General features: G+C 37.0%; 1 protein-coding gene and 1 pseudogene across 2 annotated transcripts in view; one reads left to right on the top strand and one right to left on the bottom strand.

The window, feature by feature from the left end:
• The window catches only part of Syn2 (synapsin II), a 141,333-nt gene that overhangs the window by 75,982 nt on the left and 51,822 nt on the right, over positions 1-13,529 (bottom strand). The gene's annotated exons all lie outside the window — the stretch shown is intronic.
• LOC117715113 (small ribosomal subunit protein uS8 pseudogene) lies at positions 1,543-1,902 on the top strand (annotated as a pseudogene).

Here is a 13,529-nt window from a genome sequence, read left to right as displayed (position 1 = left end):
AACACTAGTGTACACAAAACAAATCTTTTTTTAAATTGGCCTTTTTGAGATAGGATCTCTCTATTATGCAGTTCTAGAAGTCTCTATGCAGACTGGACTGGCCTCGAAATCACAGAGATCCACCTGCCTCAACCTCCAGAGTAGTGAGACTAAAAGATTGTAGCACCACAGCCAGCTAAAAATTATTATAATTTTTTAAAAATAAGTGTAATGTTTTGGGATCAAAAGTCTTATTTAACCTAAAGAAAAATAAGATATTTGAGATAAAGGGAGAGACACAGAGAGAGAAAGAGAGAGAGAGAGAGACAGAGACAGAGACAGAGACAGAGACAGAGAGAGACTCTGAGACCAGATAAGTACTAAAGATGATTTCCTCTCAATCACCCCAGCCCATGGGACTGGTAAGGAATGAGCAGTTCTTTAAAGTTCATTTAGGATTACCTAAGAACTAGAAGGGATCTGGAAAGAATGAGATGATGACAATGATAATGACAATTAATACTCAACAAGTATCACAGTATTCAAGACACCAAGCTAAGAATATTATGGCCATAACTGCATTCAGGATATATTATAATAGTGCTGTCTTAATTACTCTTCTAATTCTGTGATAAAATACTATGACCAAGGCAACGTATAAAAGAAAGTATATAATTTTGGGGCTTATGGTTTCAGAGGGTTAGAGTCCATGACCATCACGGTGGGAAGCATGGCAGCAAGCAGGCAGGTATAGCACGAGAGCACTGAGAGCTTATGTCTCAATTCATAAGGCAGAGAAAGCTAACTGAAAATGGCATTGGCATTTGAAACCACAAAGCTCTCCCCTAGTGACATACCTCCTCCAATAAGGCCCCACCTCCAAATCCTTCCCAAACAGTTCTACCAGCTAGGCCCAAGTACTCAAATATATGAACCTATGGAGACCATTTTCATTCAACCTACCACAAGCATCAACTTAAGAAAGAAATATAGCAATTAAGTTTTATTTAAAAAATTAAACTTACTCTATGTAAACCAGTCAATAAATAGTAGGAATAATGATACAACTTTCGAGTCTTTAATCTATAGTGTTACAAAGAGTTTAGATAGGGAAAGTTCTTTCCTTTTGCACCTTACTCCAAATCCAGAAGAGCTTTCTGTATAGACAGCCTTTTTCATTTCCTTACAGAGGCAAGAGGTAGTATGAGAAGAGAGAAGCAAGCTTTGAGATGGGGTGTGTTGGTGAAGGAAAAGAAAATGAAAAGAGAACAAAACCTCTAAAGAGCACTTAGAAATCATCAGGAATTTCCCAGATTTTCTTTTTTATATTATAGCAAAGATGTTATTTCCTCAAAGGCAAACTATAATTGGTTTGATGAATATGATATAGTAACATTTAAAACATACTTTGATTTATGCAATCATCATAATCTTGGAAAGACTGATATTATTTTTATTTTAGAAATCAGATAAGAAGACCAGAGAGATTAAAGATCTTGTTCATCATAACTCTGTGCGTTTGCTCCTCCTATTCTCTTCCTGCCATCTTCCCTCACCATCACCATGGAGCAAATGAATGTTCTGGCAGATGCTCTCAAGAGCATCAACAACGCTGAGAAGAGAGGCAAATGCCAGATCCTCATCAGGCCACGTTCTAAAGTCATCATTTGGTTCTTAACTGTGATGATGAAGCATGGCTGCATTGGTGAATTCGAGATCACTGATGATCACAGAGCTGGGAAGATGGTTGTGAACCTCACAGAAAGGTTGAACAAGTGTGGAGTTATAAGCCCTAGATGTGATGTGCAACTCAAAGACCTAGAAAAATGGCAGAGCAATCTGCTTCTATCACACCAGTTTGGTTTCATTGTGCTGACAACCTCTGCTGGCATGGGGGGGGTGGGGGTGGGGAAGGCAAGATGAAAATATACCGGAGGGAAAAATCCAGGGATTCTTTTTTTTCTTTTAATGTAAAGCATAAATAAAAAGCCTTTGTGGACTGAAAAAAAAAAAAAAGATCTTGTTCAAGACAACAAAGTTCAAAACCAGTAGCCACCAGGAGGATGAAAATATACCTTCTCCCAACCTATGCTTTTGGTTGTGTTTTCTGCCTGTCTCTTGCCTCACATCTCTCCATCCCCAACACTTCCAATCATGTTCCCTTTCTCAAGTCCAAATTTCCTGTAAGATACTTCTAGAAAAACATTTCTGATACTTCCCAGTTGAATGAAACAAAAATGAAAGCTTTCAACATATACCAAAGCAAGTATTTAGGAATGAAAGTACAGGCTGTCAGTGACATTCTGAACTTAACCTTTATTACCACATTTTTTTTTCAAAATTCCTCAGAATTTCTGTTTCCCTCATCTCTGTCTTTTAAGTAGAAAACCAAGACATTCTGAGAAAAATTGGCTCTTAAATTGATTGTATCTTAAACAAACAACCCAAAAACTTAAAGTCCCAATCACTAAATATCCAGAACCTCACTCATTGAATGCTCACTCCTATAGTATAAAGACTACAAAGATGGATGAGTTAGTTCACACTAGTAGCAGATGTCTTTTTAAAATAAATACTCTAGTTTTTAAATGTTTGAGTATGAGTGTTTTCCTTTCTTGTATGTCTATAAATCACGTGTGTAGTACCCTCAGACACCAGAAGAGGCACTGACTCTCCTAGAACAGGAAATCCTTCTCCTTAATCCTACTTCCAAACTGTAACTCAGAATTAAAGACATGGCCATCTTTAGGGGGTAGAGGAAGCCTCACAGCTAGGTCTTTTTCTCAGTTATTAAGATTTGAACTATAATAAAGAAAAACTCAAATTTGAGAGACAGAAGATTTTGATTATTCTTAGCCATACTCTGTCCCTAACAATATTTTGGACAAGTCTCTTCAGACCTGAATGGCCTCAGATTCTCCATCCAGTAGCCAGATGATGAGTAATAACAAAACTACTTACAATAAACACACATGGATAGTCTCTAAGATTTGGGTGAACTTCCTTACATTAGAAGACACTAGTCCTTCCCAAACCATGTTCTATAGTTTGTTGAGTGTTCTATGGTAGAGATCCTATAGTCAAATCACTTTAAATGTTGAATTAGCAGAGTGGTAGTTGTGCACCTTTAATGCCAGTACTTAGGAGGCTGAGGCAGATGAACCTCACAGTTTGAAGCCAGCCTGGTCTACAGAAAGAGTTCTACAATGCCAGGGCTAAATGAAGCAACCTGTCTCTAATGAAAGAAAAAAAAGAAAGAGAAGAGAAGAGAAGAGAAGAGAAGAGAAGAGAAGAGAAGGGAAGGGAAGGGAAGGGAAGGGAAGAGAAAGAGGGAGGGAGAGAGGGAGGGAGGGAGGGAGGGAGGGAGGGAGGGAGGAAGGAAGGAAGGTAAAGCTCACAGCTCACATTGTACGAAAAGGACAAAGATGATGAATAAATGGCACTGCTTCCCCTTACATGGCCTCCTTTAATGCACAGTGCCATATTCCAGAAACCCACATGAGTCATCTCAAATGGGAATGACCTCTCAGGATGACCATTCACAAATGAACTAAGCAGAGAATTATATTACTCAGCCTGATTACAATGACATCATTATACTGACAAGCTCCCTGTTAGATATCTGCTAATCTACTTTTTCAGCAGATCGTCAATAAGGGTAGAGTAAATGTCATTAGACTGCAACAACATCCATTAGAGAAAAACTACAGGTTTAATAAGATGTAAAAAGGAAAACATTCAAGCAGGAAGGAAACAATTTGGCGCTAGATAATCCCAAGGTAATGGCATTTCAATCCCAAAGATAAATTTATTATAGAAGCTCTTGTCGGTATCTGTTTGTATGTAGACAGTAAGAAATAGTTAATATTTCTGATGTCTAACTTCAAGTATTTTTTCCTTTAAATAAGAAAGCTTCTATGAGATATATGTAAAATCTATAACATAGGATGTTTCACCATCTCACCTGTATTTTGAAATAATTTCACAGATATTAAAATGTAAGTATCTAATCTAATGTGTCTTACCCCATAAAACACAGACACACACACACACACACACACACACACACACACACACACACACATCTCTAATTGATGGTAAGGCCAAGACCTGAATCCATAATTCATCGTCTATTCAAGTCCACATTTTTTTATGTCAGTAAAAGGTATAGAAGACACTTATATGAATGAGCAGCAGAATTTTGCTTTTAACCAGACAATGGTGGCACACACTTTTAATCCCAGCATTTGGGAGGCAGAGGCAGGTGGATCTCTGAGTTTGAGACCAGCTTGGTCTACAGAGTGAGCTCCAGGACAGAAGAAATGTTATCGTGAAAACAAACCAAACCAAATAATCAAACAATACCCAGCAAATCTTATCATCCGAACTATGTTAATTTATTAAAATTAGAAATTGCCAATGGAAAAATTTAAACATTCTACATAAGCATCAGAACAGTGGCCACAATTAAATAATGAATTACATAACAAATAATTATTACTTTTTAAATCTACTTCTCTAAACCTTAAAATCATACTATATACATGATTTTCTATGTCAAATACTTGAACATAAGGAAGATCATCATTCTTGTATGTGACTCCCAATATTAATTTGGTCACTAAAAATGTAGGTATTTTTACTTACTAACTGAAATACTATGACACCCATTAGCTTGCCTCAAAACCTACAGATCTGTAAAAAAGAAAAAAAGTAAGTTGAAACAGAATACAGATATGGCAGACAAAACTTTAACCCTAGGTTATTAGGTGTGATGGATGTTACACTCATAAACAGTCAATCTATCACATGACAAAGTCAACTTTAAAACAGGAAGACCAGCCAGAGAGGCCTATCATATCAACGTGTTCTTTAAAACAGAAGCTATTTTTCTGCTGATGAGACGAGAGACTCAGAGATCTGAAGCACAAGACAATGTGAGATGGACAGGGCCACCTGTGTAGAAATGTAGGTGGCCTCCAGATGTCAAAGTTATTGCTGGTTCATCTCAGTCTATAACCAGAAGAAGCAGGATTCTGCCAACAAGAATAAGCTTTAAAAAACAGATTTTTTTCCAGCACCCAGATATCTTAATTTTGACTTTGTGTGACTATAAACACAAAATCTACAAGCATTACATCTGACTACGTAGCTGTGAAGGAGTAAACAGGTGTCACACAGCAAAAGAACTATAAAAACCATGTCCACATTGGAAACCATAGAACTGTAGGACTTCATCATGTACATTAAGGTGGCTAGATAAGAGAGGATCTGCTTTCAAGCCATAATAGAATTTTCCTAGGAGTATAAAACCCTAACTAAGATAGAGCACATAAGAACTCTTATATTCTCCCAAAAATCTTAGGAGGGAATATTTTCTGATGCAGCTATGTAACTTACACACTGAAGGACTTCCACATCAGTTTGTGCTTGGTCTTGTTTTCCTGGAGAAGACTTTCTGATCTCAGGTCTTCTTTCCTTCATTTTCTCAGACTTTTAAAATCAAATACCCCTGGAAGATATAGATCTTCACCTTTTCTTCTTAGTATTCTTATCTATCACTGAAACACTTGTTAACTGTCTATCATGTCAAGAACTGTGTATAAATAAAGGACTGCAGTGCTCAGGAAGGGAAAGTTACCTCAGGCTACATAGGGGCAAGGCATATTAGGAAAAATATATTTAGAAAATCTCCCTCATGCTTTTTGGACACATGAAAAGGTCTAGATAGACAAAAAGAATCAGACCATATTTTTCTTGCATAACAGAATGCAAACTCTTAGTCCAATGCAACAGCCAATGCTTGAGCTGGCATTCTCAGGTAAAACTGAATAGCTGAAACCAGATTGCTCAGACAATTCAATTATGTTGTCAGAGACAACAACAATTGTTAGTTTTGCTTTTATTTATTTTGATCCCTACACTATATTATCCCAATTATAACCAAACTTAAAAGCTATTGATTTCTCTTGCTTGCTTAAATCTGTTTCAGTTATTGTACTTCTAGACTGTAGATTTTCTAATTTATATATATATATGTTATATTTAAAATTAATAACTATATAGTTATAGGTATATATACAGCATGTATAGACAAATATATACACTTTCCATCTTTTCACTGATAGTTTCTATTTAAGGGAAAACCATTCTCATCATTTGCTTTATTCATTTAGTTACTAGAACATATTGTAAATAGTCACAAACAGCAGAAGTTGATTATCACAAACCTTACAGTACCATCTAGGAGCAGAAGTTTTATAACTAACAGAATAAAAGAAAATGTCACTTGGAATAAGATTCTTGAAAATGTTCTTCTAGAGATCTGGACTGGTCTCAGACACCTGTGTGCTCTTCTGAGCCACCCCCTGGCCTGCTGTGGGATTCTGAAAACCATCAACAAGAATGAGCCCTTTAATACAAAAACACTTAACTATATCTTTAACTAATTCATTCCTGTTTAAATCTTTTCTGTTTAAATTTAAAATTTCTGTTTAAATCTCTTATGGAGAAAGGTTTGTAGGACAGTAAACGTGAAAATAGGAAGAATATAGAGGAACCTATTTTTGAGCATATGTGAAAATTGATGATGACCTAGGATAGAGAAAATGTAAGGACAAATACAGGGTATAAAGGATTTGGTCCATGTTAAACTAGATGAAATGAATGGGAACAGGGTGTACAAAGTGACCTCAAAGTTCTATCATGACTGAATGGATGGTGATTGATAGTATTTATTAAGATGGGAATAAGGTGTTAAAATCTCCATTTCCTTTCCATTGCTGTGATAAAATACCAGAAAAAAAAATCTAAGGGGGGGAGTTTATTTGGCTCACAACTTCAGGTTACAGTCCATCATCGAAGGGAACTCAAGGTGGCAGGAATTTGAAGCAGCCTGTCACATCACATCCACTGTCTAGAACTTGGTCATGACAGGTGAGATGGCTCAGCTGGTAAAGAAACTTCCCATCAAGCTGATTGAGTTTAATCCCGAAGACTCACAGGATAGAAGGAAAGAATCAGTTCCCACTAGTTGTCCTCTGACCTGTACACATACATTTACATGCTGTAGTACATGTGTGCAGACACAAGTAAACAAATATTTTCGAGAGCAGAAAGCAATAAATCAATCAATGAGCTAGTATTCAGCCTGTCTTCTCTATTTTATACAATCCACAAATTCCCTGCCTAGGGAATTGTACCATCCATAGTGGGCAGGTCTTCTCTTATCAATCAATGCCATTACAACAATTCCTCAATGACATTCTCAGAACCCTTCTCAGGTGACTCTAGATTGTGTCAAGTTGATGATTAAAACCAACAACACAGAAATCATTTTTATTTCTTTTCTGCGGTCATAATAAAATATCCTGATGAGAACAACTTAAGGGAGAAATAGTTACAGTTCATCATTGTGGGGCAGTTAAGATGGAGGAACTTAGCCATTTCAGATGAAAATTTCCAGAGAGTGGTCCTGACCAAAGTCCATTTCTTGGTCAGCATTTAATATATAATAAAGCTTACTTTAACTTTGCCCCCTCCCCCAAAAATGGCAGGAACTTGAAGCAGCTAGTCACACTGCATCTACAGTCAAGATCTAAGAGCAATGAATTAATGCATGTATAGTGGGGCTCAGATTGCTTTTCCCACTCTTACACAATCCAGGACCCTATACCCAGAGAATGCGCCATACACAGTAGGCAAGTCTGCACACCTCAATTATCACATTCAAGATAATCTCCCAAAGGGATATCCACAAGCAATTTGACCTAGACACCATTCATTGAGACTCCCTTCTCAGGTGATCAGGTTGTATGAGGTTGACAATTAGAACCAATTAATCATAGTTAGGGATGAAACCAATTTGAAGGAAGAAAAATTTAGGAGACATGTATATAAGAAATGTAAGAGAAGACTTTACTTGTGGAGACAGGGCTGAAACAAAGGATCACAAGATCTAGTTCTAAGTTTTCCTCCATTATGCCTTATCCTTTAAATTCCAGTTATTTTTATGATATTTTCTACTTACATTTCTTTTTCTCTTTTTCCCCCTCTGTCTATCTCCTAATCTCTTCTTGGTGTAATTCTATGGATGGAGCCCAGAGCTTCCTCCATGGAAGACTGCCAAGGACCAGCCTCAGCTTGGAGAGAGGTTGTGAGACAAGGGGTGTTTGAGAGCAGCAAAACAAATGACCTGAAGTGAAATCATGGGTCTAAGATGGCCTATGTTCTGCTCAAGATGGCTTCCTAGACGGCTCTCTGTAGATAGCTCTTGGCTCTGTAGTCTTCAGACTGTTCTCTCTCTCTCTCTCTCTCTCTCTCTCTCTCTCTCTCTCTCTCTCTCTCTCTCTCTCTGTGTGTGTGTGTGTGTGTGTGTGTTCTGTTCAAGACAGCTTTTCAGACTGCTCTAAATGCACAGCTGGGTGTTCAAGAGCTGCAAGTTTGAGGTTAACCTGGGTTCCATGGGAAACTCAAGGCCAGTCTGGGCTAATAGCAAGACCCTATCTCTAAAACAACAAATGATGCACACACACAAAATAATGAGATGATCATACAAGACTGAAAAGAATTAAATGGCATGGCAGATGCCTCTTAGAATTTTAGAGAAAGGTAAAAATGGTGGTTAGGAATAGACATGGTAAAGTAGGGGCTTTTGAGAATGACTAGGTACAACAGTTACAAACATCAAGGAAAAAAGACTGTGGAAAAGAAAACTGTGTTCAGAGTCCATGATAAAAGCAAGCTGATTTCAACAGAAAGTGCTTAGTTTGCCTATATCAAAGTACTCATATCACTAAGTTTTCTTGTTACAGCTGAAGGTCCCAACAGAGCAAAGGAAAATTCAGCCCATTACCAAGACCAAATGTTCTTTAATGATGCTCTACCTTCCCAGGAAAGGGAACTAAACACACTCTGACCCATGAGTTTCAAAAATAACTTAGATGTCATGGTGTGCTTTGAAACTACCCAGTTGTTAAAATGGGTCTAGTGGCATCCATAACCCTTTCATATCTTACATTCTCAGCTACAGCTGCTAATGCTTAAAATGAAACCATTCCTATATCCAGAGTTTCCTTTGATTAAAAGCCCACAGGAAACACTGATACTAACGTGCCACTGAGTCTAGAGCCTAAGTGAAAGTGTTATACTCCAGAAGTTGGCTTTTATGTCAGAGTCCTGCTATGCCATTGCCCCAAAGACCAGCAGAGTCTGGACAACAGCATGACAGAATACAGAGCTGGAAAAAAAATAGCTTTAAGATCAATTTGATGTAAATTTACTAATGAAGACACAACAACAACAACAAAGAAGTAATCATCTCAAGGCCAGAGATATACTAAAAGACAGGAAAGGTCATTAGGATGGCTAACAGAACTTGGGAAAGAAGGATCTCAGCATACACCTGGTGAGGAAAGTCATGAAGCTGGGGAAAAGGAGAAAAGTTTATAGACCTACTCTCAGGTCACCACACTCCTTGAAGAAACTTAACTGCTCCAAGCCAGGTGTGGTGGCACACACCTTTAATCCTAACACTGGGAAGATAAAGGCCTGCCTGGTCTACAAAGTGAGTTCCAGGATAACCAGAGCTACATACTGAAAGTCGCCCCCCCCCCAAACAGAGATGGAGGGAGGGAGGAAGGGAGAAGAAGGAGGAAGAAGAGGAGGAGGGAGAAGAAGAAAGAAGAAAGGAAGGAGGGGGGAGGGAAGAAAAGAGGGAGTGAAGGAGAGAGGGAAGGAGGGAGAGAGGGAGGGAGGGAAAGAGGGAGGGAGGGAGGGAGGGAGGGAGGGAGGGAAGAGAAAGAACAAATTACTCCAGTCATCTCAAACCCTAAATCAATAAACACTTCTCACATCACCTGAAGGTTCTAAATTGTCGATCAGTAACTATTTACTGTATGAAGAAAAGTCCTAGGTCAAGAAAATGTTGGAGAATGATAATTAGGTGAATTAAGTTCAAGGCATAAATAGAATAACAAACAGAACAGGAAGAAAAATATTTTCATACTCAAAGAAAAGCATTTGTGGGACCTGAATGATAAAGAGGGTTGATAAAGCCAGTGTTTATCTCTATCTGGTTACATAAGAACTACCCATAAATCTTATTATAAGAAAAATTGGGCTTAATAGAAATGTGAGACAGAAACTAGAAATTCTTATTTATAAAAAAAATCTACTTGGATTTTTTTATGCACAGGTAGATTTGATAACTGATGGACTGGATAACAATTAAGATCCTTTTTACTCCTAAGAATTTCTTATTCTCAGAAAACAATGAACTCTGAATGTCTGAAGTCTTGTATTTAAATTTTTGGGATTCAAAGACTCAAAAAGTTTAGGGGCACATGGCTGTATTACCTAATCTTCTAAAAACTCTTTGATCTTTGTACTCTTTTGATAAAACAATAAAAACAAAAATAAAATCAACTTATGGTGTGGCTGGTTTTCAAGGACCTTTTCACCTTTGGCCTTTCCTAACTTTCTGAATTCATCCTTTGCCGACTCCTTCCCATACCATCATACCATAGCATCTACCTTTAAATACGTAATTCCTGCCTTTTCACTGTTATGTTATTCTCTCAGCCTGAAAAATAAGCTCTTGTGTAGAACACTATACTCCAGTCATTCTGAGGGATATTTATTCATCCTTCAAAGCTACTCAGATTCTCTCATCCAGCTCAATGTCACAAAAAGTCACTTATGTTTTATTGTAGAAGTTTTAGTTTAGGTCTTATATCTAGGTCTTTAATACAATCTGAGCTGATTTTTGCATAAGGTGTGAGATAAGCATTCAACTTCAGTCCTGACTTGTGGAATACCCATAACTTATGTGCTGAAGAGAATGTTCTTTCCACCTTTCCACACATGTGTTTTTGGTGCCTCCAAGGAAACCCAATTAACTATATATGTATGCTTCATTTCAACAGAATATTCTTATTCTGTTGGTATATGTTTTATGTCAGTATCATGCATGCTATTTTGATCATAATAGCCTTTTATTTTGAAGTTAGGAAGTGTGATGTCTCTGTTATTTTATACTTAGGATTAAATGTTCTGGGGCTTTTTGTGATTTTGTTAAGTATAGGAAAACTTTCTACTATACTTATATTAGAAATGACACTAGAATTTTAAAGGGGATTCCATTGGATCTATAAATTGTTTTAGGTAGTATAAAATGTAACAACATGCTTTTAATCCATGAGTAGAACACACATACAAATATATTTTTGTCATCTTGAAATTCTTTCTTAAATGTTTCCAAGTTTTGGACATATAAGTCTTTTTCCTCTTTTGTCAAACACACTCATAGGCTTTTAAAAGAATATTAGTGAATATGGAACTGTTTTCTTATAATTTTGGTTATGAGCCTAGCCTTTAATGGCTGAGCCATCTCTTCAGCCTGAAATGGTTTTCTTAAAAAAATTGTTTTGTATAGTTTGCCAAGTATTGAAACTTTATTAGTTTTATGGCATATACTTTACTGAATCTGTTTACCAGATTTTTGGGGGGTTAGAATTCTTACTTTTTTGTTGTTTTTAAATATATAAGAAGAGAGCAGAGACACAATTTCACTTTCATTTTCCCTTTTCATATTTAGATACATTTTTTTCTTGTTTCTGCCTAACGATCTTAGCAGGACTTCTAGTACTATGCAGAGTGGGGTGGGGCATGTTGTCTGTTTGATTTGGGGGTCTGGTTTCCTTTGGTTTTGTTTTTTGAGACAGAGTTTCTCTGTATAACAGAGCCCTAGCTGTCCTGAACTCTATTTGTAGACCAAGCTAGCCTCAAACTAACTGAGAATACCCAGCCAGTACCTCCCAAGTCCTGGGATTAAAGGTGTGCGCCACCACTGTTGACCACTGAACAGAAGTTTTTCAGAGCAGACATCCTTGTAAAATGCTTTTCCTGTATCTATTGAAATGATCCTATAATTTTTGGCTTTAATTTTGTATCACATTCATTGTTTTACACACATTAAAACTTCCTTGCATCTAAGGGATAAATATACTTGATTATAATGATTTTTCTGATATCCTTTTGAATTTGGCCTGCTAGAATTTTGTTGAGGATTTTTCTATCTATACTCAGTAGAGACATTGTCCTTTAATTTTCTTTTCCTGTAATTGAGTCTGATTATATTGCTTTCTCTTGGATTTTTGAAAGTTTTAAAAAGACATCCTTATCTGAAACACAAGGTGGACACAATGATGAAAGCCATGTTCAGTGAAAGCAGTGGCCTTTATTTAGACCTTTTTAATGACAGAATCACGATCGTCCACAAAGACAGTCATTATAATAGTACAAGAGTTTCAGAAATATTCAATCACTTTTATTTTTTTTTCTATGTATCATCTTAAGCATACAGGCTTTCCAAATCTCAGGAAAGTTCTGAGAAGAAAGAGCAAACATTTATCTAACCTCAGCTCTGCCCTTGACCTTTCCTATCTTCAGTGGTTTAGTCCACCAGTCTCCAGAAGAAAGCAAAGTTCCAACTTTAAGTGATGGGGCATTAGTGATGGTAATCCTAGAAGACACTGCCTCCCAAAGTGGAGAGTTGTCCAAACATATAACTAAGAAGAGTAGGAATCATTGAATATTATAGCGAAGCAGAATTTTACTTCAGTATCATAAAGAATTTTAAACAAAACAATCCAACAGACTTTCTCAAGAGACAGAAATACCAGAGATAACACACATTCTTATCCTTTATAAGCACATAAGAAAACTATTGAGAGCAGTAAAGAGTGGCAGCACCCAGTCAAAACTCATGTTCTGACTTGTAACCCAGTTACTTTTTCCTGTATAATAAAGGATTAGCATATGAGAAAAACAAACACAAAATGGTATATAATATATAAATAATACTTCATGAGACTATGAATGTCACAAGGTCAGACAACAGCAATGGATGTTCCAAGTGATTTTAAGTTTCTCATACAGGTTTTTAACTACCTGTATTTTAAACACCTTTTAGTAACAAGGCAATATTTATTTCCTAAGACCGACAATTTCAGCTTCTGAGAGCATTTCAGAAAGGTCATTATAACAGCACATTTTGCAGAAAAGAGTTAGCAGGCATGAGATTGCTAACCCTTAGGAAGACTGGCCTTAGCCAGCAAGTGGTAACGTAGATTTCATGAAGGTCAGAGTCATTCTAGAATTCAGAAAAGTAGTTTCCTATGAGATGTTTATATAACATAGTTTATGCTGAACATATGCTCTGCTTTCTGAGGGTCCGAAATGCTGGTGTACACAAGACAGAAGATGTCTACATGACCAAGCACAGCAAAAAACCTAGGACACTCAGTCTCTAGTGAGCTTTCCTGGCACATAACATTTCAAGCTCATATCTTAACTTGCATTGGGGGAAGTTTGTACGTGGTTTTTACTATACCTTGTCCATGTGGCTCTTCTAATTGTCGTCTTTGTTTTTATCCCTTCACTATCCTGAATTCACTTCTTGTGACTACACGCTGAGCCCTGTTGTCCACCTGAGTTATCAAACCAAGGTAGCCGTAAAGATGCCACAGTGAGTCAAATTCAGTCTTCCT

This window comes from Arvicanthis niloticus, chromosome 9 (assembly GCF_011762505.2).
Source record: "Arvicanthis niloticus isolate mArvNil1 chromosome 9, mArvNil1.pat.X, whole genome shotgun sequence".
Classification (NCBI taxonomy): Eukaryota; Metazoa; Chordata; class Mammalia; order Rodentia; family Muridae; genus Arvicanthis; species Arvicanthis niloticus.
The sequence above is the reverse complement of the archived record's forward strand: the minus strand, read 5'-3'. Positions and strand labels throughout refer to the sequence as shown.